The sequence below is a fragment of the Haemaphysalis longicornis genome, unplaced genomic scaffold (assembly GCF_048455015.1).
Source record: "Haemaphysalis longicornis isolate Haplotype H1 unplaced genomic scaffold, Haemaphysalis longicornis Haplotype H1 scaffold_10, whole genome shotgun sequence".
NCBI classification, from domain to species: Eukaryota; Metazoa; Arthropoda; class Arachnida; order Ixodida; family Ixodidae; genus Haemaphysalis; species Haemaphysalis longicornis.
Window position 1 is genome coordinate 85,741,851 of NW_027526204.1, and position 24,668 is coordinate 85,766,518.

The window sequence follows — 24,668 nt, forward strand, 5'->3', positions numbered from 1 at the left end:
GGAGAAGGAAAACGCAGAAAATGTTTGAGGCTATGCGCGTGTTCAACTCCTACGGCTTGTTTTATTCGCTTCAGATTTCCCCTTGTTCTCTCCAAGTTTTCGAAAGAAAAATAAAGATTATATTTAATTTAATATTGACTTCCCAAGGCAAGCTTATATAGTGCCCGCAACACCTGCTTCATGAGAGTCGCTAGAAAAAGGCACACAAGTCTTTTTACGAACAGAGTCTGTCCACACAGGTCTCTTATTACATTGCGCTTTACTAGGCCTAATTTATTTCTACTTTTCTTAGCTATACCGATGGCTAGGTGAAAATGGAACTCTGCACAAATGTGTTAACAAGAGTCGGATGCCATGCGGTATTTCTCAAGCGTCAAACGTGTGAGGAACGAGAGAAGAAATATTTTAACATATCCTCCACTAAAATAGCTTCGGGAAAGTGGTGATATATAGAAAAGAGCGTTTACATAAACTAGTTCTCTATCCTAGCAATAGCTGTGAGCATTTTCCCCCTACCTTGCTCCTCGCCTCTCTACCCCCCCTTCCGCTCCCACCCCCCCACCCCGCACAACAACCATTTATATTCGTTTTGGGTAGACCAGTGTAGGAAACGTACCGTAACGCCTTTCAAGAAAACTCCCTTATAAATCAGAACAGGCAGACAGACATTGAACTTTATTGAGTCCGGAATGTCTAACCTAGCGGTCGAGAGGACCGTCCAGAGTAGACGCGGACCGCACCTGCGTCGCGCATAGCTCGGCAAAACTGGATGCCAGTCACTCCCACTCACTCAAAAAAATATATTTATCTTAACGCACCCACTCGCACTCGCACTCGCAACTCCGACTTCACCACTCGCACTCACTCGCACTCACGCTCGCCACTCCTACCTTGCTGGGGTTTATTTTACAAGCTTGTGTGATTTATTTTACAAGCTTTATGTTTCAAGCTCATCATAAACTCATGTTTATTTTATAAGCACCCTTAATAACGAAGCGCACGGGTGCGAAAGGGCTCAGCTGCGAAACCACACTACTGCGCATCAGATTTCCTCACGTCAAGGAATAATGGCGCGAACCAACCTTCGGCTCTAAAACTAGAACTGCATGTGCAGACGAGAATTTATTTCAAGCATTCGGAATAAAGCTTCATAATCGACCATTCGGTTGACTTGAATACTGGGTTGCAGCACGTGAGAGACGCGCCAAATAGAAACCAATGAGATCGCCATAGTCCTGTGTATTTGTGTTCGATTACGCTTTCTGTCGCCCTACAATGACAGGAAGCTTACCAATCACTTAAGCATACTCGCTCTTTGGCCAGGCGCAAATGTAAACACGTTCTCGAGCCGGTAAGGAAGTAGCTCCTCGCATGCGTGAGCGAGGGAGCATTGAGCGTAATGAGCATTGTCTTCCTACACGTGCGAGCTACCACCTTCAGACATCGTAATTATTCCTCTAATTAGGCCGTGAGAATACCAGGATTTGTTAGCACGAGGTAAGAGAACATTTTAAATGCGTCGCCATATATAAGTTCTATCCGCACTCGTAAGTAAACAGTATGTTTGCGCTCCTATGAAAACACCTCTCAGGCTGTTGTTCGTCGTCGACGCTAGACCCCGGCTTTGCATCCGGTGGTATCGATGCGTCCAATGACCTTAACGAAAAGGCAAAAGAAAGCACAGCAGGGACATAATTGCGTCAAAACTTTAGCAGCGGTGGGAATACAATTCCAGCACTTTCGGTGGGTAGGGGTTACTTACGAATGGTGGAGCGCCGAGCGAAAGCTTTTGTCCCAATATCAACCTTCGACCGGCGTTTCCTTACCAGAAAAGCATTAAAGGACTCTGGTACTATGGGTCAGCAGCTGGTGGATGCCGTACGCTGCAATATCCGACGCCGAGTATCATCCAGGGGATTTTGTGCGGGTTGGGACTCCAATTCGACGACGTGAACTCAGTGAGAAGCTTCTAGAACAGTATTTCGGACTCTCCGAATACAAATGCGCGTTGACCAACCTCTCGGTGAACTGATGTGCGACGGTGATTCCGGCGCATAACGACGACGCACGCGGCCCGAAGTCGCCCGCGTGGTTCACCTCAAGCCTTACGGCGCATGATGGCGGAGTTTTATTGTTTGGACTGCCGTATTATTTTAGCCCAGGGTCGATGCACTCCTACAAGGGGGTAATGCCGCCAACCCCGCATTCTGTTGGTTTACTTACGTGTTTTGTTTTTACCGTCCGGCCGCGTCCGGCTGTGTTATTTGTGTTCCCAGCGAAGCGCACGTTTCACGCTCTTTTATTTGTACGCCGCATGGGCTATCGTATTCGTTCGGGAGATTGTTTTGCCCCATCGTCACTAGACTGGAATAATCTTCTTTGATCTCCGGAGTTCGGAATTTAAGTGAGTGGCCCGAGAAACAGTCACGCAAGAAAGATGAATAAAAGAAATAATTCCGGAAAAACGCGGAGACACGGACGAAGTGAACACGGACGCACAGGGCGTATGTGTCCGTCTTGACGTCGTCCGCGTCTCCCCGTTTTTGCGCAGTTATTTCATTTACTCATGGCGTACCAACATGCCCAGGATGTTACCCTTAGAAAGATAAATTCTCGCTAGGCAGACCCTGCGGCATCTGATTGGGCGACACTCGCTTGCGCACTTTGTTTATTGCTCCTTCGTCATCAGTGTATACTTTTGAGTTCTCAGTGGAGCGCAAGTTCGCTCCAAAAAACTTGCTTTGCCTTCAAGACAGCTGCATCGTCCTTTGCTACGTGACAATATAAGTAGCGGGCAAAATTTTTACAACCGTGTTTTTGATGCGCGAGCTAGAGCACTAGGGTACTCAGGAGGCTCGCGGTATCTTCTAGGTGCTGGCGTTTGAAGGGAAGAGTGAACGTTCGATTGATTGATTGATTGATTGATTGATTGATTGATTGATTGATTGATTGATTGATTAATTGATTGTTTGATTGTTTGATTGTTTGATTGTTTGTTTGATTGATTGATTGATTGATTGATTGATTGATTGATTGATTGATTGATTGATTGATTGATTGATTGATTGATTGATTGATTGATTGATTGATTGATTGATTGATTGATTGATTGATTGATTGATTGTAGGGTTTAACGCACCGACGCAACGCAGCGATGAGGTGCGCCATAGCGGAGTGCTCCGGAATGATTTTGACCACCTGATGGTGTCTAACCTGCGCCGAAATCTCGGACACAGGGGCGTTTTTTGCATTTCGCCTCCATCAGAAAAAAAGAGTAAACGCTCCCAACTACGCGACAAAGCGACAAAGCTAAGCCACTTCGAGGTAAATTTCCACGCTAACTGCTTCAAACCGCTACACATCTCAACCCACTTAGCTACTACTGGCGTGTATGGCTCTTTTCCGTGTTTGAAAGTAACACCGGGTTGTTTCATCCATGGAGTACAGTCCTCGTAATGTTTCGAGCAAAATGCCCCCTCTTTTTCCACTGATGACTTCAACATACAAATTCATACAAAGATTCAGCGAGACCGAACGTCCAATCAATCACGTAATCAGCAAGATGAAAGATCCTCCGATATAGGAGGTGCAATACAGCCTAAATTATCAACGAGATGATACATCTGTCGAAAGATAAGATTCTCTTTTTAATCCCTTGTCTCACAAGATATTTCATGTCATTGAACCTTACGGCACATAATATTTTCCCGCGTACAATAGCCAGACACGTGTTTTCAGGAACTGTAATGTAAAACGCTAAGTCCGGAAATCCCGGTTAAGAAATCAACGTAGGGCTGACGGCCCGTGGAAGCGTTCGGAATGAACACCTTTGCAGTTCAAACACTGAAAACTAGAAGCGTTGCAATCTTCAGCCCTCTTTATCCACATTAACCAAGGCGGCGAGCTCTAGAAGAGCGTCTGCCCCTTAAAGTTTTATGCTAAGCACCCTCAAAACACCACAGTTACTTTGGGCTAAATTTCAAGAAAAAAAAAAAAAACTCGCGGTTATCTGCGGTGGCTAAAAAAGTAGCATTCTTTGTCTTCCTTGTATAGCAGCGCTGATTTATATATATTGCCGCCATAAAAGGCTGTAGATACTCTTCTCTAGCTTTAAAAGAGAGAATATATTACCTTTTCAAAAACCGAGTAAAATCGATGGCAATGCGATTAAGGAGGGAATTTTTAAATGCCTAGAAAAAGGAAGCAGTGAGTGTTCTGAATTCAAATAAATCAGACAGACAAGCTCTTGAAAAATGAAAATTTGGGCATTACTATTTACTTTAGCGGAATAATTGCCAGCCCGAAAGGCAAAGGAAGTAGAAGCGATTTTTTTTTAAGAAGTCCTGATGCAAAACGACATAAGCGTGCATCATAAAAACAGAGAAATACAGCTTCAGGAAGTGGGGCGTGCACCAGAAAGAATATTTATATTCCTCGCATCGTAAATAATGCAACTGGGCACTAAAAGAAGGAGGCAGCTAGAATGGTGAGCCGGTAAATTGCAGCAGACTTTTCTCGAGTTCTGCTGAATCAAGGCGCAATCAGGACGAAGAGCTTTTTCCGCTAGCGTGCCATAGCATTTGGAGGTGGGGTCTTGGGAGATGAACGATGATGGCAGGCAGCCGACGCACCTGTCAGGACAACTTCTCCTGCGGACCCAAGGATCCGAATTTTGCCTCGAAACCAGCCGTAAGGATCTTCCTGGGTGACTATTCCGGGCTGGCTACGCGCGTTGTTTAATGTTTCGGCCTTTGTTATTCCGTTTTGTTTTCGGAAAGAAAAGGTTGCCTTCGAATGAGTTTTGTACATTGCCCCTCGAGCAGCAATTTGTACGTGTCACATTCTTCGAGTATTGAAGCCTGTACGTCTCGGATGGGTATTCTGGAAACCTCAAAATCTTCTACGGAAGAATAACTTCTTTTTTATTCAAGAGCGCAAAACAAACTAAAATGCATTTACAACATTGAGGAAGAGCGAAGGGCTTATTGAGTTTCGAGAAGGTCGTCCATAAAAAAATATTTGGCTGTGTGCTTCTCACACGCATAAATTTCTTTTCAGTACAAGAACAACGTCATTCGCTGGCGTTCAAACCAGAGATGGCGAAGTTACTTCTAGAAAGTAATTAAATTACATTACTCACTCCTTTCGTATATTTTTAATGTAATTAAATTACGTAAAAAATTACAGGTGGCCGAAAGTAAAGACATTACATTACTATTACTTTTCAAAAGTATTGAAATTACTTCGAAATTACTGTAACAAAAATTCATCACTGGTGCACTACCAACTCATATACACTTTATTTACGCTCATGTACATGTGCCCTGCAATCTCAAAAATATTTGTTTATGCCCCGACTTGCGTACAGTTTATTTATAGTGCTATACATAGATATGTTATATATCTTTATTACATCTCAGAAGGAGCTGCGATTCAAACTGGGCTTGGGAAAAGTGTCCCCGTTAGCCAGTGTAACGAAGCCTTGAACACAATCTGCACATTTTTGTTTAAGCCGACTGACTGTCGCCACGGCATTCCCGGAATGCATGAAAAGAGAATCAAGAGGCGCGGAAAGAAGGCAGAGCTCTCATCGTAGCGTTGTTTCCTTCGCGTTCGCAGAGTTTCAATGCCCAGAGACTCTCTGGGAACTGGAACTCAACTTGGACAACTTTTTATGCAGTAAGAGAAGCGGACACGCTATATCACAGTCAAAAGTAATTGGGGAAGTAATAAGAAACTTCCATGAAATTATTGGCCTGAAGTAATTCATTACATTACCAAATTACCAACACTCGCAAGTAATTCATTACATTACTCATTACATCAAAAAGTAAATTAATTACCGTAATTGAATTACTGTAATTTCATTACTGCCAAGTCTGTTTCAAAGCCGGTTAGCGGAAGCATTGGGACAGAGAATACGTTTATTGAATGTTTATATCGCTACCTTCTTGTATTAAAACATTGGAACTGCAAACTAATTTTCGCCTTGCATTCGCTTGCGTTCATGCAGAGAGCCGTCATTACTGCTGGCAAATGATTTGGCTGTATTTAAAGGTGCGGACAATAGGGCAAGAAAATTCCAAAAATTTATAATTTTTCAATTAAAGGCACGAAATCTGTGCCACATCAGTAACGTTTCTGTGCTATAACATTTTATCTAATATAAGGAAGAATTTGAAGTTCAAGACATGCTTAGAACGTTTAGAATGCTATGCGTGACTATATTCATTTTAGTTACCCAAATGAAATATGTGCAGTCAAAGTATCACACATAAACTACTTCAACAGGAAATTTCGCAGCGCTGAACATAGCGGAGCTGGAGTATTTTTTTTTATTGCATTGCATTAGGTTTGAAACCGTTTATTTAAATGTTCCGTCGTCGCTTTTCGCTGCGATAGTAGTACAAATCGTCATATCCATCTATACCATTATCTTAATCATGCAGGTCTGGTGGTCCCGTATCCTTTTGTCCACAGGTTTTCATATTTCTCCTAAATAAGGAACGCAGCAGCACGCTCTAGAACCGGCGAAGAATGGTTTCGCGAACAGGGCATCTATAGCGCGAGCTGTCTTGTGCTCGTCCTTGAGTCGCGGACGCATGGGGACCGTTTTCTTGGTATTTTTGCGAGCGCCAGGCGCAAGCCTGGACGACGCCGGGCGCTCCTCTTAAAGTGCATGTCACGTGCGCGGTAAATAGGGTCGGTAACTATGACCCCCGATTTTTGGATGACCCTGCACGCATTACGGTTAGCATCAACCGCTCCGCTGGTGATATTATTTATTTATTTATTCGAGTACTTACAGCGCCGAATTTGGGCATTTTAGTATGGGGGAGGAGACATAAAACTTGAAATTTGATACAGGGTATGAATACCGATAACAAAACAAGTAAGCATGCTCAGCTTACACAGTGTGTACACATTCTTGCGAACACGAGGCAATCAAGGAAAAGTAAAACACGAAGAGAAATGCAGACAGAAATTGGCATCTTTCATTTCAACAAAAATTGTGATAGAGCATTTTGAAATGAGGGTGGCGGGGTGGATACAATATATTCTGGTACGTTGTTTCATTTGTGTGTGGTTTTCGGGAAGAAAGAGTTTTTTGTAGGTATTTATACGACATCGGTATTCGCCAACTTAGCGGGAGTGATCTAGGCGAGAGGATACATAAGTGGGATCTTTAATGTACACGTCTTTATTTAAACCAGTGCTACCAATATAAATATTATGAAATAGATTTAATCTTAAGAATTTGCTTCTGTCCTGCAGGAGAGGCCAACCCAAATGTTTGCGAATGCACGAAGAGCGGTTAGTGAAATCATAGTTTCCAGACACAAATCGCGCTGCTCGTTTCTGAACCCTTTCTAGCGCATTAGTACATATTTTAATGTGTGGATCCCAAGCCACACAACCGTACACTAAAATTGAACGAACGTTAGAAAGATAGAGCGTAATATACTTTCGCGAGGCGGCAATTCGCTTTCTGAACAAACGGGCCAGTGGCGTGACACCTCTTCTATGAAGTATTGTCAAAAAAATATGCGCTTTGCAAAATGCTGAAAGCTGCGACACAAAACCGGAATCATACAAAAGTAACGCCGCTTTCAAAAACGCCGCTTGGAAATTGGATTGGGAATATCACCCTTCTGTTACGCTGGATACATATGCGGTACTCAGAGCCATAATCGCAATTCGGATTCAACATGTAACCCAAATTACTGATCTGGGATTCATCCCCGGAGGCACATTCTCAATTGGGGCAAAACCGTTACAAAACATCTTGGTTCTCTACAGGATTACCGTATAGCTTTCTAGGATTTCAGTCTAAAGCGATATCATAAAATTTGTTTACTTGTTTTTTTAGTTATTTATTTATGCTGCCAATCCCATGAGGGATTATTGCAGGAAGGGCAAAATAATACAACCTGTAACGTAATACAAACATGCAGCAATTACACGTACAACATTATACAAAATTTGAAGAAGACAGTATCGGTTTGTGCATCTATGTGTGTAACGGTTGACTATTCTTACATCACAACAATCATGCAGAAAAACAACAACAACCAAAAAACATGATGCGTTATAAGTAGGTGCTACTATGACTGAATTACACCGAAGTGCGCACGTGATTTTCTAGCAAAGACGAAAGAGTTGCATACGTAGGACTGCTTGTTACGGAAGAAGGCAAGTTGTTCCATTCGTGTATGACGAGTGGAAAGAAGGAGAACTTAAAACAATCAGTGCGGCATTGGTATTCTCGAAGTTTTAGTGAATGCGTGTGCCGGGTTGATCTGGTTTCTGTTTTTGATATATACTTGGAGCTATCTATGTTTATATATCAATGTTCTATATCATGGTTCTATATCAATGCATCTCAGATACAATAGATACCTAATAGTGTTTCCATGGATCAATAGGGCATAGTGTATAGGTGGTATTCGTTGAAAAGTTTAGCTGTCAATTTCTTCGCTTGGTAACACTAGAGTTCCTGTATATAGCTCCCGCAGGGAGCTATATACTCCCTGCGGGAGCTATATACAGGAACTCTAGGTAACACTGGAAACGGCCACAAACATGGCCGCTGCGCCACGGACAAGGCACGGCTTGGGCCACTGCCCCCGCACACCGAAGATTATAAAACACCGGCGTGCATCGTCTGCTCCATTTCAACCCGATTCTCAACGGTGGTGTCAACAGAGATGTTATTAATCGCACTCAAATTGGACTCGAGGCAATACTTTGCGTTCGGTGAGATATAGTTTCTAACGTGCAACAAGGTCATGTGCTTAGCACGGACAAGTACCGCCATTCTGCGGAGCCCGACGTAACGAATGACGGTGCGCTCACACGGTTGTCTGCATGCGCGCCTCGCCAGGGAATACAAGCAATATGAAGTACGTCAACAAACAATTGCCGAGACGCGGTATTGACGTTGATCATTGTTCTTGGTGTACTAACTGATGGATGACACAGTAGTTTTAATAGCACGAGAAAAACAAAAAGAAGTCTGCCTGAAGATATGAGCTCTGCCCTGTTACCATCTGTGAAACAGGTGTAAAATAGAAGGATGGCCCAAGGACCGCGACATCCCGGCGATATGGCTGTGGTTCTATTTATAAGATGGCGATGTGAGCAAAACGAAGCAGATCGAGCAATAGCCACCGACGTGATAATGGCCACCGATGACAATGATGTTATGAGTGCACCGGCGATTATGATTTGTAAATTTCTACACGTAAAAACAAGTAAAAATTACAGATTTGGGGCGAAAGGTATGATGTTTACGACAGAGAGAGATGAGGATGCAACTACATAGAAAGTATGAAAGTTTATATCATATGCAGTTCATACCAATAATTCAGCGTGACTGACAATTACGCACAATCTAGCTGCAAAGCCGGCTTTGCAAAATCCCATCCCTGCCCTGAACCTCTTCTTTGCATTGTGCGGGTCATATGCAGTTCATACCAATAGTCCAGCGTGACTGACAATTACACACAATGTAGCTACAAAGCAAGCTTTGCAAAATCCCAGCCCTGCCCTGAACCTCTTCTTTGCATGGTGCGGGTCTGACTAGGGTTCCGGCAGATATCCGCAGACAGAAGCCAATTTTCTATCTGGGCCTCCGGTATTCCGAACTTATCGCGCATATTAGCGTGGCGCCAACAGTAGCAGAGAACATTTTTAAGGGCTTGAGGAAAATTTCACGCTGTACAGGCAGTGTTGCTCTTTGCAGAGATGAAAGTGTGCATAGAAATCTACTTTTGTATGATTTTAGATGTCACTGTTGTCTTCCAAGGCGTGTCGACAGACAAAAGCCAAAAGCATAACAGGTATTACCGCACTTGCCTTCCTTGACGCAGGCGTATCATCCTGAAGTGGTTTGTAAACCATGATAATCGTCGCGGTTACCTTAGAAATCAGAAGTACTTTCAGCATTCAAATTATTAAGGGCCTCTGTATTTATTGGCTATATCGATGCCAAACACATACGGAAGAGCATAACGTAACGAGTCATCGTAGACACGGTCGCATTTGTTGACAGGTGGATAATTCGCAGCGCAACAACTCTCCGTCAACAACTCTTCTCCGTCGCCTTCGTTGAGGTGTGATCTGTACCGCGAAGGCAAATGTCAGCCATCATGATTGTAACCGTTATCTTTATTAGATGCGACGCTGAGAGGAGCATCTCTTGCCGGCGGCTCTGTCTTTCCTTCCTCGTCGTCGTCCCCGTCCGCACAGCTGCGTCTCTCCCCGCGCACCCCCTCTCCTCTTTCCGATAGCGAACACTCTCGCCCAACATCTGCGGGCGCGTGGCGCAGCGCACTCTCACTCCGCCGGTGGGCGGCGCTGCGAGCGGCGCAAGCGCGCTGTGCGCATGTGCAGCGCCCTCTCTCTCCGCAGGTCTCCTCCCCTTCGGGCGCGCTGCGCATATAAGCGGAGTGCCGCGCTCCGCCCGGTCTCTCAGTCGATGGTCGGCCGCGCTAGGCTTGCTCTCTCTCTCTCTCTCTCTCTCTCTCTCTCTCTCTCTCTCTCTCTCTCTCTCTCTCTCTCTGTCTCTCTCTCTCTCTCGCATTACCCGACGATTGCTCGCGCAATTCGAGTAATCGACCCCAACGGAAACGCACAATGGAACCCCCTTCAGCGTCACATCACACCAGGGTTCCCGCGAGGGGAGGTGGGCGTAATTTTGACGACCTGAGGGGACCAGATGCATTGCTCAACTTAAGCTAAATTTTCTCTCGCGTTGCATAGCGCACCCTTCAGTCATTTGCAATAGTTGTGCAAATCTGACACCATCATTTTGGTTTGTGCTACTTATATTCCTGTACTCGCATTTTCTCATTTATGTGCTCTTTTTGTACTAAGTCTGAGTTTCATACGGTAAAGCTGTCACGATGATACTCACTCCAGTTGTAACGCCCACAAGAAATTAACGGTATTCTGTCAGTAAATTAATAAATAGGAAAGTAATTTAAATAAGCAAATAAATAAATAAATAAATAAAAGAATCAATAAATGAATGAAAAAATAAATAAACTATTGAACTCGAAATTGCTCAATGTTTCAAAGTGCCAACGCCCTAAATCTTTTTGCAGTAATTTTTGCAAAAATATTCACTCCTTGTAAAAGGCAAAGCAGGTAGATACTTTTAAAATCTGGGTTATAAATTTATTGATTCATTCATTAGAGGAAAGTTGGTACTCTTGATCTATATAAATACCTTACATAGTTTTTATTATAAATGCGAGGGCTCAAGGAAGGTAGGTTAGGGTCCCTTCGCCGTGACAAGACTGTTCGTCGATACGTTTGCGTGCATTAGCAATACAGAACCAGCCTTCACGGCTGATTAAAAACTTACGCGCAGTGATGTACTTACCTCGGCTTTCCGTAGAACAAAAATATTACACTGTTTGAGCAAATGAGGTGTACTGCGTGGCTTGAGGGAAAATACGAAGAAAACACGAAAGGATGTCACAGCAATCAACACGGCCAAAGTGAAGTAATTTTATTCCTGAAAAGCTTTGCGGGGAATACGGTGCTACTTGATTAAAAGAGATAACTAAAGCCACCCTGCAATGAGTAAAAAAAATCTTGGCCAAAAGAAGGGGCAAATAAGGCAACAAAAATGGGCAAGCGCTCGAAATACACGCTCTGAGTAATTAGGTCCGCGTTCCGAGTTCTAGCACAACGTGCTTCGGTCAAGAAGAAGATCGAGCAAATTTGATTATTTCTGGCCTGGCGCATTAGCGAAGCGTTTTCAACGCTGGGAAAGGCGCCATGCTAGCGCGAGTGACCGCTATATAGGGGAGTTCGTTAGCGTGATGAGGCGGAAAGTAAGTTGGAAATCCAGCACGTATGCAACATCCTTCCATCGACGCATCGGTTCAGTCATGCGTGCACCCAGAACCTATTCGACTGCACCGGGCAAATTATGATAGTCCAATTTTGTCAGTTCTGCTTCGCGAACGAAGCTAGAAAGTTGGTAGTTGCTGAATCAAACACCACTGCACAAAGTTTGGGACCGACTCCGATGGGGATACGACATAGGCAAAAGTGGTAATCTTCAGAGTACTTTCTCTATGCAGGTGTCCATCCTGCAAGAGGAAGAGCGATCAACTGGTAACGGTAAACGTTGAATACTCTGGGCCCAGATAAGTTTATATCCCAGCAGCGTTTTTTTGCATAGTTGAAAATGAATGTTTTTGAGAACGTGATGTCACTAAAAGCAAGTCCTCTTCCGTGTAAAGAAATGCATACATGTGATTGGCCAGATCTTTATCTTATTGATAATTGAAACAGTTTAGACATCAGCTATGAATAAAGCGTTTCAAGTCTTTTTCACCCCGCTACAACATACTTATTCCAGTACATTACTTGCTGGTAAAACATACCATTTTATTGCATGGCTCGTGTTTTTCAGTGAACAAACCCTAATCTTTCCTGCGTCCTCCTTTTACGAATATCGGGGTTGTGATGCTCCATAAGGTGAAGGCCGTTATGATGCTCCATAAGGTGAAGGCACCGAATCCTTATTCTTGAAATAACTGACGCCTGTGATCGTGGATGATAAAGCGTACAAAACATTCTTACAAGCAACTATCGATTGAGTTTAGCGTTTAAAGCGCCGTCGCAACGCAGGCGATGAGGCGCGCCGTATTGGAGGGCTCCAGATAAATTTTGACCACCTGGAAATCTTTAACGCGCGCCGAAACCTCGCACACAGCGGCGTTTTTGCTTTTTCGCCTCCATCAAAAAAGCGGCCGCCGCGGCTGGGAATCGAACTCTTACAAGCAACTAGAATGCGTAAGTTTAGGCAAAATCTTCAAAAGCTTTCCGAAGTGTATTTCTCTTCTTATATCCGAGTGAATTTCTCTCAAGTTTGTTCTCTGGTGGACGGCGCTTGTTCACAGCCGCTAAATCTTGCTCCTATCATTCGTCTTTACACAGCTCGTCGGGCACGACAAGCTTTCGCTTAAGGTACATTGCAATTCTTCAAATTTTCGCCTCATACGTCCTCACCGGCAGTAAGGATTCTGTGAACACCATTTTGTTTATTGCAAGTCGTAGCGTACTCTTAGCAGTCCTGAGTAGTTGGCGAAGGCTCTCTAGTTTATAGCAACTATAGCCCCCTGGTTTCCTTTTGTGGTTCAGATATTCACTCATGCACGGGGGCTAGCGCTGGCCAAGTAGTCAGCCGAACCGACAACGGGTGGACCATCCGGGTAACGGAATGAATACCGAGAGGTGGGCCTATAGGTATGCCATCAACTTCATGGAGACCGGGAATAAAATCCAGAAGCAAGGAATAGACTAGGGCGGCAAAGGACAGGCGCTGGTGGCCTAAATAGACTGTTGTTGGTAATGACGATGATGATCACGCATTTCCAAGATGTTTGTATTTATGCACTTCTTTTTTCATTTTTGCGGGAGGAGGGATGGTTTCTGCGTGCCATTTCGTGTTTTTTTCGTCCTATGCTCCTTTATCTTTGACACTATCACTGAGCTCTTCCATCACAGTTTTCGAAGCATCCTGCATGTCTTCAATCGAATTAATGAACAAAAGGATTATGTGTCCTGATATCTCAAGTGGGTCACGCCCTCTCTGTTCACTCATTTATCTGACATAGTCAAGCCTTCTAAACACCCCTCTAGACGTGCTGCAAATCATTTTGGGTAGAAGGTGTCTTCTCGCTAGACGGGCTTAATAAAAAGGAACATCATATTGTGACGTAGCCAAAGAAGACGCAGTTGTCTTGAACAAAGTACAAGTTTATTTAAGCGAACTTGGGCTCCTCTAACAACTCAAAGAATACACAGGCGGCGGAGCAGCAGTCAACAATGTGACGTGCGCAGTCGTGTGTCGGTGAATCGAATACCGGGGCGTCTTCTCTGCGGGAATTTATCTCTTGGCGCGAGTGTTCCTCGAGCCGCCGATATACAAAATCCAAACTCAAATAAAAGGAGACGGGTACGGCAGGTGGCTCTTCTTGGCCTGCTGCAATACATCGGTGAAAACAGGTGATTGGCTTTGGAATAACGCCTTACCGCACCTTCTTCGGCCAAACAGGGCTAAGGCTGCTGAAGGCAGAGTCATCGTCCTCGGGGAGCAGACACTACCCGACCGCCAAAAGAAGCTCTTGGGCCTAAACCCGATGTTCAGCGTCGAACCTGCCTATGATCCCGCCGAGAAGATAGCCCTTTACATGTCTATTTCGCAGTGCGTTCCGGAAGAAGACTATCCACGATTTATCGCGGAAACCGTTTATTTCATCTCCAGGACTCGAGGCGTGCGACGCAAGCCCCGGCCGGGCCGCGAGTGTGTCGAGTTTGCCTTGGGTAACCGGTCGCACGTAATGACCTCGGATAAAGAAGGTTGTTTTGTCATCGTTGCAGGCAATGTTTTCCGTGAAAGATTTTGACGCTGTTCGTAAGAATTTTCGTCCTAAAGATGTAACAGCCTCAAGCGTAAAGAAATCTGCGATTTCCCTACTAAATACCCACGAACTGGAACGTCTTGCGGTAAATGTAAAGCAGAAAAAACGTCGAACACTCTATTTATTCTTTTCTGCTAAAACACATAAGCCCGATGTGCCTTTTCGAGCTATTGTTTCCGAGCGGAGCTCATGGCAGAGGATAGTGTCGGGGTATTTGCAAAAGCACCTGGACTGCCTACGGTTGCACGATCCGTTTTTGATCCCCAACTAGAACAGCCTTGTAGATTTTTTGAGTACGAACCCCGGCACGTGGCAAATGTTAAGCATCGATGTTGATCTATATTAATCAATTCCTCACGACGAACTGATGAACTGTTTGAAGACGTGCATTACCGAAGAAAATGACGAAATGAAGTTTGCTAATAGTTGCAGCGTTCCGATAAGTGGTTTTCTCTAAATGCTGTCTTTTTACTTAGAGTCTACCTTTGTAGAGGGAAATGGGGGGTTACATTTGCAGAAAACGGGGATATGTATTGGTTTCAGGGTGGCTCCCGTTCTCAGTAATATTTTTCTCAGTGCAATAGACAGACATATACAGAAGAACCTGTGTGGATTGGCCATCAAAATTCTGAGACACCTTGAAGATTTTCTTATCTTTGTGAAGAACTGCAATGTATCTCTCCGAGTCGTTGATGTGCTGAAATTGCTTAAAGACTACGGTCTTGACTTAATTTCACGTGTAAGCTTCCCAGAAAGGATGCCTACAATTCTTTGACTTGCGATTGTATTTAGAACCAGGACACGCCTGCAGGACATATTGCCCTAGATCGACAACACCACTTCTAAATTACAGTTCAGGGCGCTCTAAACTGGTGAAAAGTGGAACAGGCTTTTCTCTGTTAAGGTCTGCGGTATTTAAGTCCTGTTTGGATAAAACTGGCAACATTTTCCAGGCGCAGATCACCCGTCTTAAAGCCCCCGGTTTCCCGGAGCACATAATGAACAAGACTGTCCAGAAGTCAATAAAAATGGTGGGTGCGACAGCGCAATCTAGAAAAGATGGTCTTGCGGCAGAAAGAGCGAACACTTCTGTGATCCCGTATATGCACCGTTTATCACATGGCTTGAAAGATGTTGCCGGACATTACGGGGTTAGAGTAGTTTTTTCTGTTCCGAATAAGCTGGGCAAGCTGTGTAAGTTGGTGTAAAGGAAATTGTCAGGACAGAAGTCTCACAGCTGTTGCAATGTTAAACATGCTTCAACATGCTAAACATGCTTCGCCATGCTTTCCAATGTTAAACATGCTTCGACTGATTGCCGTTATCATGTGATAACATACAGATTGGCCAGTCAGGCAGGTGCATCAATGTTCGACTCATGGAGCACCAGAGGTCACTCAAGAACAACCCTCATGCACATATCACTGGGCATTGCGCGACCCACACAAATAAGGACCAAGCGCAATGTTGTCCACTATATTAGAACACCAGCGTGTTGTGGCGGCACAATCACCAATCGACACAGAGACAACTGAAGCTGTCTATGCAAGAAAGAACGATGAAAAGTGTGTCAGCCACGCGTCGGTGGCAATACATGAGAAGGAATTTCTTCTCTTACCAAATGCATCACCTTAGATATTTTGTGGGTTCTTTGTTGAATGTGAAGATTGTAATGTTGGGTTTATCGAATCGTAATCCTGTAACCTTTCTAATATCGTGTTAATCAAACCACACTTTCGAGGGGTTGACCTGGGCACGTGTTCATTTGAGTGTATATTTGTGTTTATGCATAATAAAATCAATTGCGAGTTAGCACCATCGTGCGTGTCTTCTCTGCTGTCGTCCCGTTTCAAGCGCTGCTTAACGATGTACCAACGCCACCTAGCCCAACTGTCGATTTTACTGAACTACATCCAGAACACTGTAAATCAAAGAAAGATTATTCTGGGCTGGTGACGTTAGTTCGAAACACACTCCCTATCAAAGCGGATAACATGTGCGGCATTAAAATAAAGAATGGAACTTGGGCTTCACTTGGCCCACAGATAACACCGATAACGCAGCGCAGCGCAGCCGGTCGGAAAAAACAATCAACAATAAACAAACCCAATGCTTGGTTCACGGTCGGACAAAACAAAGCTTCAACAAACAAGCCAAATGAATGGTTCGCGGCAATATTCTTCTCATAAAACGTTCCCTTGTCATGGGCCCACATCAGGCTAATTCTTGTGCAATTCTCATAGAGCGCAGGTTAGCGCAGAATTTATCGGGTTTCGCTCCCGCACTGGCGATCCACGGTCGGAACCCATACGAATCCAGAGTTTTTATTTATTTTTTTCTTACAGTGGCACCCTATTTGGTACTATTTGTGTTCACAACCGTAAAGGGGAGTCATTTTTTTCATTTGGTATGTAAGAGTCTCGGTTTCGTAAAGAAAAACAAAGGAGTCCTACTCAATGCGGACGCGGTCCAGGGGGGAGCAGTGCTTCGACAAAGGGGCTGTGGCGTCTTCTCTTGACTAGTTTTTGTATCAAGGTGGCGTTGATACCGAAAGGTGTCAAGTGAGGGCCCGGCCGCCCCTGAAAACGCCTCTAAAAAGACACTGGATTCATTTTTCATTTTTTGGGGTAAATAATGGGCTAATTCTTGATGTTTTCCCCCATTTTATATTATTGCGCCCTTTTCGCAGCCTAGCAACGGCAGTCTCCGTGGCTACGACACAGCGTATAAGATCCCCACCAACACTTTGCATACGAGTAACCTGTGCCTGCGTAACGCAATGGGATTGACATCGGATTCGTTACACGAGAGCATAGGTTCGATCCCTATCAGTGAAAGCGGTAATGTTATCGAATACTGTTTCGGTGCGTGACGCCGTGCAACAGCGGTGGCTGGATACCGCGACCCCGTAGAAGCTACGATGAGCAGCCCGGCCCCTAAAGTGCTTCGCACTTAAAGCTCGTTTGGGTTCACGGTCTCAAGATAAGGAGCCATGTGCGTTACCACTGCGTAAACCAGGCAACCTGTCAGGATGGAAAAAAATGGCAGCATCTCCACTCCGTGGATGATGGCGAGGGTGCGGAATACGGGTACTCGAAATGACATCCAAGTTGCGCCCCTAGTGACATCTGATTTGCGCTCCGACCGTCATTCGAGTAGAGCCGTGAATTGAACCTTGGTTATTCCCCAAATTTAACTGCAACTCACGGCTCAAATCGAATATCGCTTGATTTCCGCTTCATGCTGGTGTGCGCACGAGTAGACGCGGACGTACCTTGGGAGGTCCTAAGGTACTCCGCACCGTTAAAGGCGTGGGAGTAAGCCGTTTGACTCCCGGGTACCAGCTCACAGTCGTAGCCAAATCTGTAAGACAACTGACACTAACTCTTTCTGGTCTACCAGACACAGGCTGGAATCCTGCCGGTGCCTGTGTGATTTTTTGCAATTGGAAACGCTATGCGCACGGATGCGGGCAGACATTGTGCGGCCCTAAGGTACTCGGCACCTAAAAAATTATCTGTTTGATGCCCCGCGATAGGTGAATGAGACGGCAGATGAGTAGTGCAGGTGGACGCGTAGGAGAGCTGGGAAGTAGGAATCTGTGAGGGAATTTCGGCCAGTCTGCCTGTAAGATCTATTCAGGTCCAAGATCAAGGAATGCAATCCAGGAAAGAGACACACAACGGATGAAGCAGTAAAGAAGTAGTTGATAATCGCTATGATGTAGCTTTCGCACAATGTAGACATACATGAGTTTCAAACATGATTAGTAACGCTAGAAAAGCGACATCGAGAAAAGCGACTCATACGGGCGCTACACTTTCAACGTGTTGGGAGTGTCGCCCCTGTCCGTGTCCTCTTCCTTGCGTGTGCGTTTTTTTTTTTTGTACAAATCATGTTCTCGGAACGCAACGAACGATTCGAGCAACAAGTTATCACAGTAGTACTTAAGTTTGCGAAGAGTTTTTGCTGACACCTTGATATAGATATTGTGATTTTACTTGGATTCTTATGAACCGCCCACCTGAATAAAGAGGAGGGGGAGGTAGCCTTTATTGTGGCAGGAAGACTCTACATCAAGTGGGGGAAGGGGAAGTAGAAGGTGGGGGGTTTGTAACTTGGGACATCTTAAGTGCGTACAGTTCGACCCAAAACAGGTGGGCTCTTTAGAATGCTGAAGAGGCAGCGTGGGGTGAGGAGAGCAGGCTCACGACTCTAGACTGCTGGCGCTAGACCGCTTTTTATGGAAAAGTGCAATTAAAGCCGGCATGGAGGGTTCCAGTGTACGAGGGTCCATGTAAAGAGAGGTTGTATTTAGAGGAGGCTTGAAGGTTCTGTAGCGCGCGAACTTCGGGCAGTACCAAATTAGGTGCTGGAGATTGGCGCGAGTGGTGGAGACGCAGAAGGGACATCGATGCGGTAGAGACGGGGTGTACCATTTGCGGAAGGTCTCAGGGGTAAGGCTAGCATTGGCAAAATATTTGTTTATGAAAATTTCGGCTGATCTTGGGAGCGAGGGCACGGCGGATAAAAAGCCGGTTGGAGTCAGGGCCTTGAGACGGTCTTTTTTTTTCTTTTCGTAACGTAGAAGCTGTATAGCTGGTGGTAATGTCTCAGTAGGTGGAGGAGCCAAGTCGGGTAGCAGCGGAGGACTAGAGGTTATACACTCCCCCGCAGCCGAGTGGGCTGCCTGGTAACCCGGTGATGACTCCTCATGTCCAGGTGACCAGTCGATGCGAACATGAATGCCGCTAGATTTCAGGATGGAGATCTGATTAATGATTTTGTTGGCGATGGTATTGGTCGACGTGGGACATTTTAGTCTGTAGGGCTTCGAAAGAGTCTGTCAGGATGCGTATCTGGGAAGGCACGGAGGAGTGAAAGTCAAACATGAGGTAGTCCATGGCTTGATCAATAGCATGGAGTTTCGCTTCGAGGATGGTAGCACATGGAATATTAAGGGATCGTTTGCCTTGGATGTGAAGGGAGGTCAGGTGAAGTGTATACGGTGCCAACTAGCGGAGGAGAAATGCTCGCGTCGGTGTAAATGTCGATTTCGTGGGGGGGTTTACTGGTTCGGAGAGCGTTGATGCGGGCAGCGCGGACGGGGCGGGCGTTGCGCGGGACGGGATGGGTGGCGCAGAGTCCGTGACAGAAGGGCGGCTCCACGAAGCGAGAGGCGATGGGATGTCGGGGGGTTCAGGCGGCTTGAGATTATCCCAGGCGATGATAGAGACACCTTGATGAGTTAATGTGCGTTTATGAAGGGATTGATTCACTTGCTCTTTCTTTATACTTTCCAGTGGGGGAAGAGCAACTGCATCTTGCAAGTTCTCCAGACGAGTATGTTTTGGTAGTCCGCTGATGGTGCGGAGGGTCGTAGGTCGTAGGTTTTGGCTGCGTAAGTTATGGTTCCAATTGCGACAGCGTGGGCTAAAGTTTGGGTTGCATTCTGGCTTGCTCCAACAAATTTGTTCGAGAGGCGATGTATGACATGTTGAATTGTTTTCCATTTAGCTTTCAGTTGCTGTAACCGTAGTGACTGGCTGTTTTTGTGTCCGATTAGGATTCCGAGTAGTCGTGTGGGTTGAAAACTAGCTGTTATAGGACTACCGGCGACAAGAAGAGTTGGAAGGTTTTAGTGTGGAGGGGAATAAAGAGAAGTGCAATCAGATAATAACTCAACACCGGCAGCCGTTTTTGCAGCGGATGGCAGCTACAGGATAAGCTTCTGCTTTTGTAAGAAGGATATCACGGTTCGCATTCTATTAAAAGGGATATCAGCTATCCTATTCGTAATGGGTGGTTCAACGAAGCAGTTCTCGGTTAACTAAAAGTTTGGAACATTTCAGTGTGTTCCTTCTATTTTGGGCGAATTTGAAGTGAATATGTTTAAGGTCGTGCAAATCTTCGGCTTTTTTAGCCACGTGTCATGAAAGCAATGCCAGAAATGAACACTCTCCGTTCCCATGTTTATGTCGTGGTCTCAAGGGCAGCCTAGGCACAGCGTGTTTGTGATCTGCGAACTGTTCATGTATATAGACAGGTTTCGCTAGGTCATTGGCTAAAGCTATCAGATTTTAGGTTATAATGCGCTGGAACGTTTTTATTTTTGCGTGGTGCAGGGTACCGTGAACCCAACCTGTCTCCAACCTTTCTCTACAATGTGGAGAGATACGTACCTTAAGATGGAGTAGGAGGTAGTTGACCTAGGCAGGAGGTGCCTTCAGAGGGCAGGTTACGTGCACGGTACGGGTACAGCTGACGCGTCAGTCGCTCCCACGTTCCCTTTCTCTGCTCACGCCGCAGCCTTATGACGTGGCCGTGCTGAAGACACAAGTCGCCGGAATAGAACAGATGCAGCGTCATGCGGAAGTGTCGCTGTGGCCGCTTCCTACCGAAGCACACTCACTACACGCCGCTAACTTGGGAGGGATTATCAACCTTGTAGTTTTTGCATTATATTCGAAAAAGTTGGGTGCCCTTATAATCAACAAGTCCGCTTCTTGAGCCCAAATGAGTGCGAAAAGCTGCTCAGTGTATTCGTCGCATTCATAAAACTCTGGAGCAAACCACGCTGCTAGGCTTGCGCGGACCCATGCCTGGGCATACGCGGAAGCACGAGCCGCGCTGGTCTTCGGCAGCGGCGAGGAAGCATTACGGCGAATTCTCAGCGATAATGCCCAAATTATTCCGGTCTACAACAAACACCTAACGCACAAACTGTAAAAAAAAACGAAAAAAATTTCACCGTAAACACGACAACATTGCCCAAAGCATAACTGGAGGACTTCACTGGAAGCTCAAAACACACGCAGCACTCAGCGCCGTCACATTGGTAATTATTTCGTTTGCATTAATAGCTTATATGCTTAGGTGACCTCGAATTTCTAAGGTGTCCTTATTCGGAAGGCATGCGTAGAAAAACAGTAATGAAATCACGGGAGTGCGGTCTCAGGTGTAGGCGATAACACTACCGCGATATGTTCTTCAGCCCCTTCGGTTGATGTCGAGGGAAGAGGGATCCAGGTTAGAGAATTAATTTTCTCCTACGCGAGAACGAAGCATGCCACAGCTTTCTGATTCCTCTCAATCAAAGCCACTTCTTTGTTCATTGCTGTCGATTCGCCTTCATCTGTTCCCCAGTCCATTACTCAAGCCTTAGCTTATAATTCCAAAGGAAAAGACTAAGCCTATTACCTTGCACCGGAAGGTTGTCTCAGGGACTCCCAGAAAGTTCCTTGGCCTCGAAGAGTGCTTTCTGACACTTATTGCCCCCAGTGACGAAGCTAGGGGCTGGCGAATCTGTCTGACATTGGCTACCATTCCCGCTCGCACTGCGTCTCCTCCTTGAGTGTGGCATTTGATCACCAGAGGCAATCATAAGTGTGCTTCGGTGCTGCGCCTGTTCTGATTATGTTCTTTTTTTTCTTTTCACGCTGCTTCTACTCTACAATGAGGTCTTTATCGGTAGCTTCCCGCGTTTTCATAAAGATGTAGTCAGGCGTTCTGTGCAGTTCTCCTGCGTGACTTCGTTTCCTTAGTGAAACTCACAGTAACATAAAATAAGGAAACAATCATGAATTACGCAATACTTACTTCAAATAATTTAAAATCAATCTAGTGTTCTTAATGAGAATTTTAGAGGCTGCGGCACCCTCCCTTGACTAGTTTTGTTTCTTCGAAAATTATTTATTCAAACAAGAAATTCTTGGGTGAGCACGCTAAAAGAAGATGGACTCTGCCTGAGCAGGGCTCGTTCACTTGTACATGAGCGTTGCTGAGAGCGATCTCAACACCATCGCTGTTATCGTGCTATCAACGCCACGCTGATACACAGGACGCCACAACCCCTTTGGAGAATCACTGCTTTGCAACTGACACCTTTCCCATTGAGTGCAACGGATTTAATCATTTTTGTCTGCATGTTGTTTCTACTCTCCACTCAGTCATTTGCAGGTAGCTACCCGCGTTGTCATAAAGATGCAGTTAGGATTTCTGTGTTGTTCTCCAGTTTGGGGTAATGTCTCTACAGGACCTAAGAAAAGGTCGTACAGAGATGGAGCTAACAAGAAAATTGTACCGATGCCAGTTAGACCGCGAACAACGTGAGACGGCTTGAAACTTCTACGCTGTGTTTGTTATTCTCGTATGCCTAAAATGTAAATCAGCACTTTTTGTTGAAACAAAGCATAAACTTTATTCTTTTTTCTTATGAATTTCGTCGCAGTTGTCCGTAAACTAACTTTGCTGTTCTCAACACCGTATTCCTTCATTGATCAAAACCTTTACCTGTAGCTATTTCCGATTTACTTGTATATTCAGTAAGCAGGATTCGTAGATCAAACTTGTTCACATCACATAAACTGTGAGATTCACTCCTGACAAAATAATTAGAGAGAGAAACTAGGAATACACATCTGCTTATTTTGAGATGCACAATATCCTTCAAAACAAACGTTCAAACGATTTACGGTAATGCCGTCGTCAATTGCAGCTTTTCATATTTTCATGCCTTTGAGGGACTTTCCAACTTTCTCTTTACTTACCAGTTGGACATTAAAATTTCAGCTTGTATACTCAGCAGTTTCCCCTGGTGTAACATCGCAGGCGTATAGCCCGGTGTAGAATAGGTCTGCTACCTCAATTATCTCGTCTAATTGGCCGCAATGTTTCCCTGCTCATCTCTGAGTGCATACGTCCTGTCTTTGCCGATGGCCAGCTTTCTCTTAGTGGCTTTCAAGCTTCCCCTATTTGCAGTGTTTCCTCGATTACTGCCATTTTATATTCATGAACGTCGTTTGTTTCATTTCTGTTAAACAGTTTTTACAGCTCCGCCAATTCAATTCGATCCAACCTATATCACACGTTCATGTTCTTACGTTTGGCCAATAGTTCCTTCGCTTTCTTAGTTTTCCAATTTGTTGTCTTCAAGGTGCTTCTCCCAGAGCTGCTGCCGATTCACGGAGGGCCAATGTTAGGTTTGCATTTAGCTTGTCTACACTGACCTCATTATGCTCGTTCAAAAGCGAGAATTTGTTTTGAAGAGTTGTTTCAAACTGCTGGACGTGGTTCTGACTGAATCCAGGAGTAGTTTCTTAGTTTCACGAGTTTCGTTCTTTTCCTTCTGAGATTCACCTTTAGCTTGCATCTAGCTTGCATCTTGGAGATGCCATACGAAAAATAGCGAGAGAGCGAGAGAAGTGGCCCACCGACGACGTTGTCCCGCACGCCTGTAGTGATGCTGAGGCAGCGCTCGGCGGTTTTGCTTATTACACGCGTGCTTCTGAAGCAGTAAGCTGACACGCTTGCTTACTGATGAGATTCGCTGACATATGGCCAAAAGTAAGGTAAGCTACTGCCATGCTCAAGTGTATAGCTACTAAAAAATGGCTAGCTGAAGCTCAGCTTGCCAAAAAGAAGCTGGTAAAAAGAAGCTGAGCGTCTCAGCCGGCGCTAAGCAGGCTATTTTGAGCTGAGCTCCCGCAGCTCCGTCTAAGCGTGTCCGTCATAAATGGAAGCTTCTCTAAGTTACGGCAACGGTGTTTACATTCCAGATTTCGGCTGTAACTTTACCAAAAATGCGCCTAGCAAGTTGATTTAACTCGTAAAACTATTGAAAGGGCAACGCGATAAGGTGAGTAGGGCCTTCAATCACTGACCTTGTCGCAAAAGCTTGCTATTTTTGTTTTGCGTTCAGGTGACTCAGCGCACGTGGTCTCCGTGGCGCATAGGAAAACAAAAACGCTATAACTGTAAACCTATTTGTGCTACCAGGTTAAAGTTGAGTTCGAAGGTGCTCTAGAACTTTATGAAAGACGAATGTAAGAGGATGAGAACTTACATGCCATATATCCTGACGAAAATGTGAAACTTCGCGCAGCTCTGTCCGAACACATCCGCCGTGAATTGAAGGTTTTCGAAGTTAAGGTCGTGGTGTTTACAGTTCGGCTTTTGGTTGTAACTTTACAAAACATGCGCCTAGTGAGCTGATTTACCTTGTACAACTATCGGAACACAACGCGATAACGCGAGGATGGCCTTCAAATGGTCACCTTGACGCGGAAGTTAGCGATGTTTGTTTTACTTCCACTTGACTGAGTGCGCGCAGCCGCACTGCTGCCGCAAAAAAAAAACGTTTAGAACTGTAAAAATACTCGTGCTATCTTGAAGTATTGAAAGGGTTTAAAGTTTGAAAAAATGCCGACATTATTCTGATTC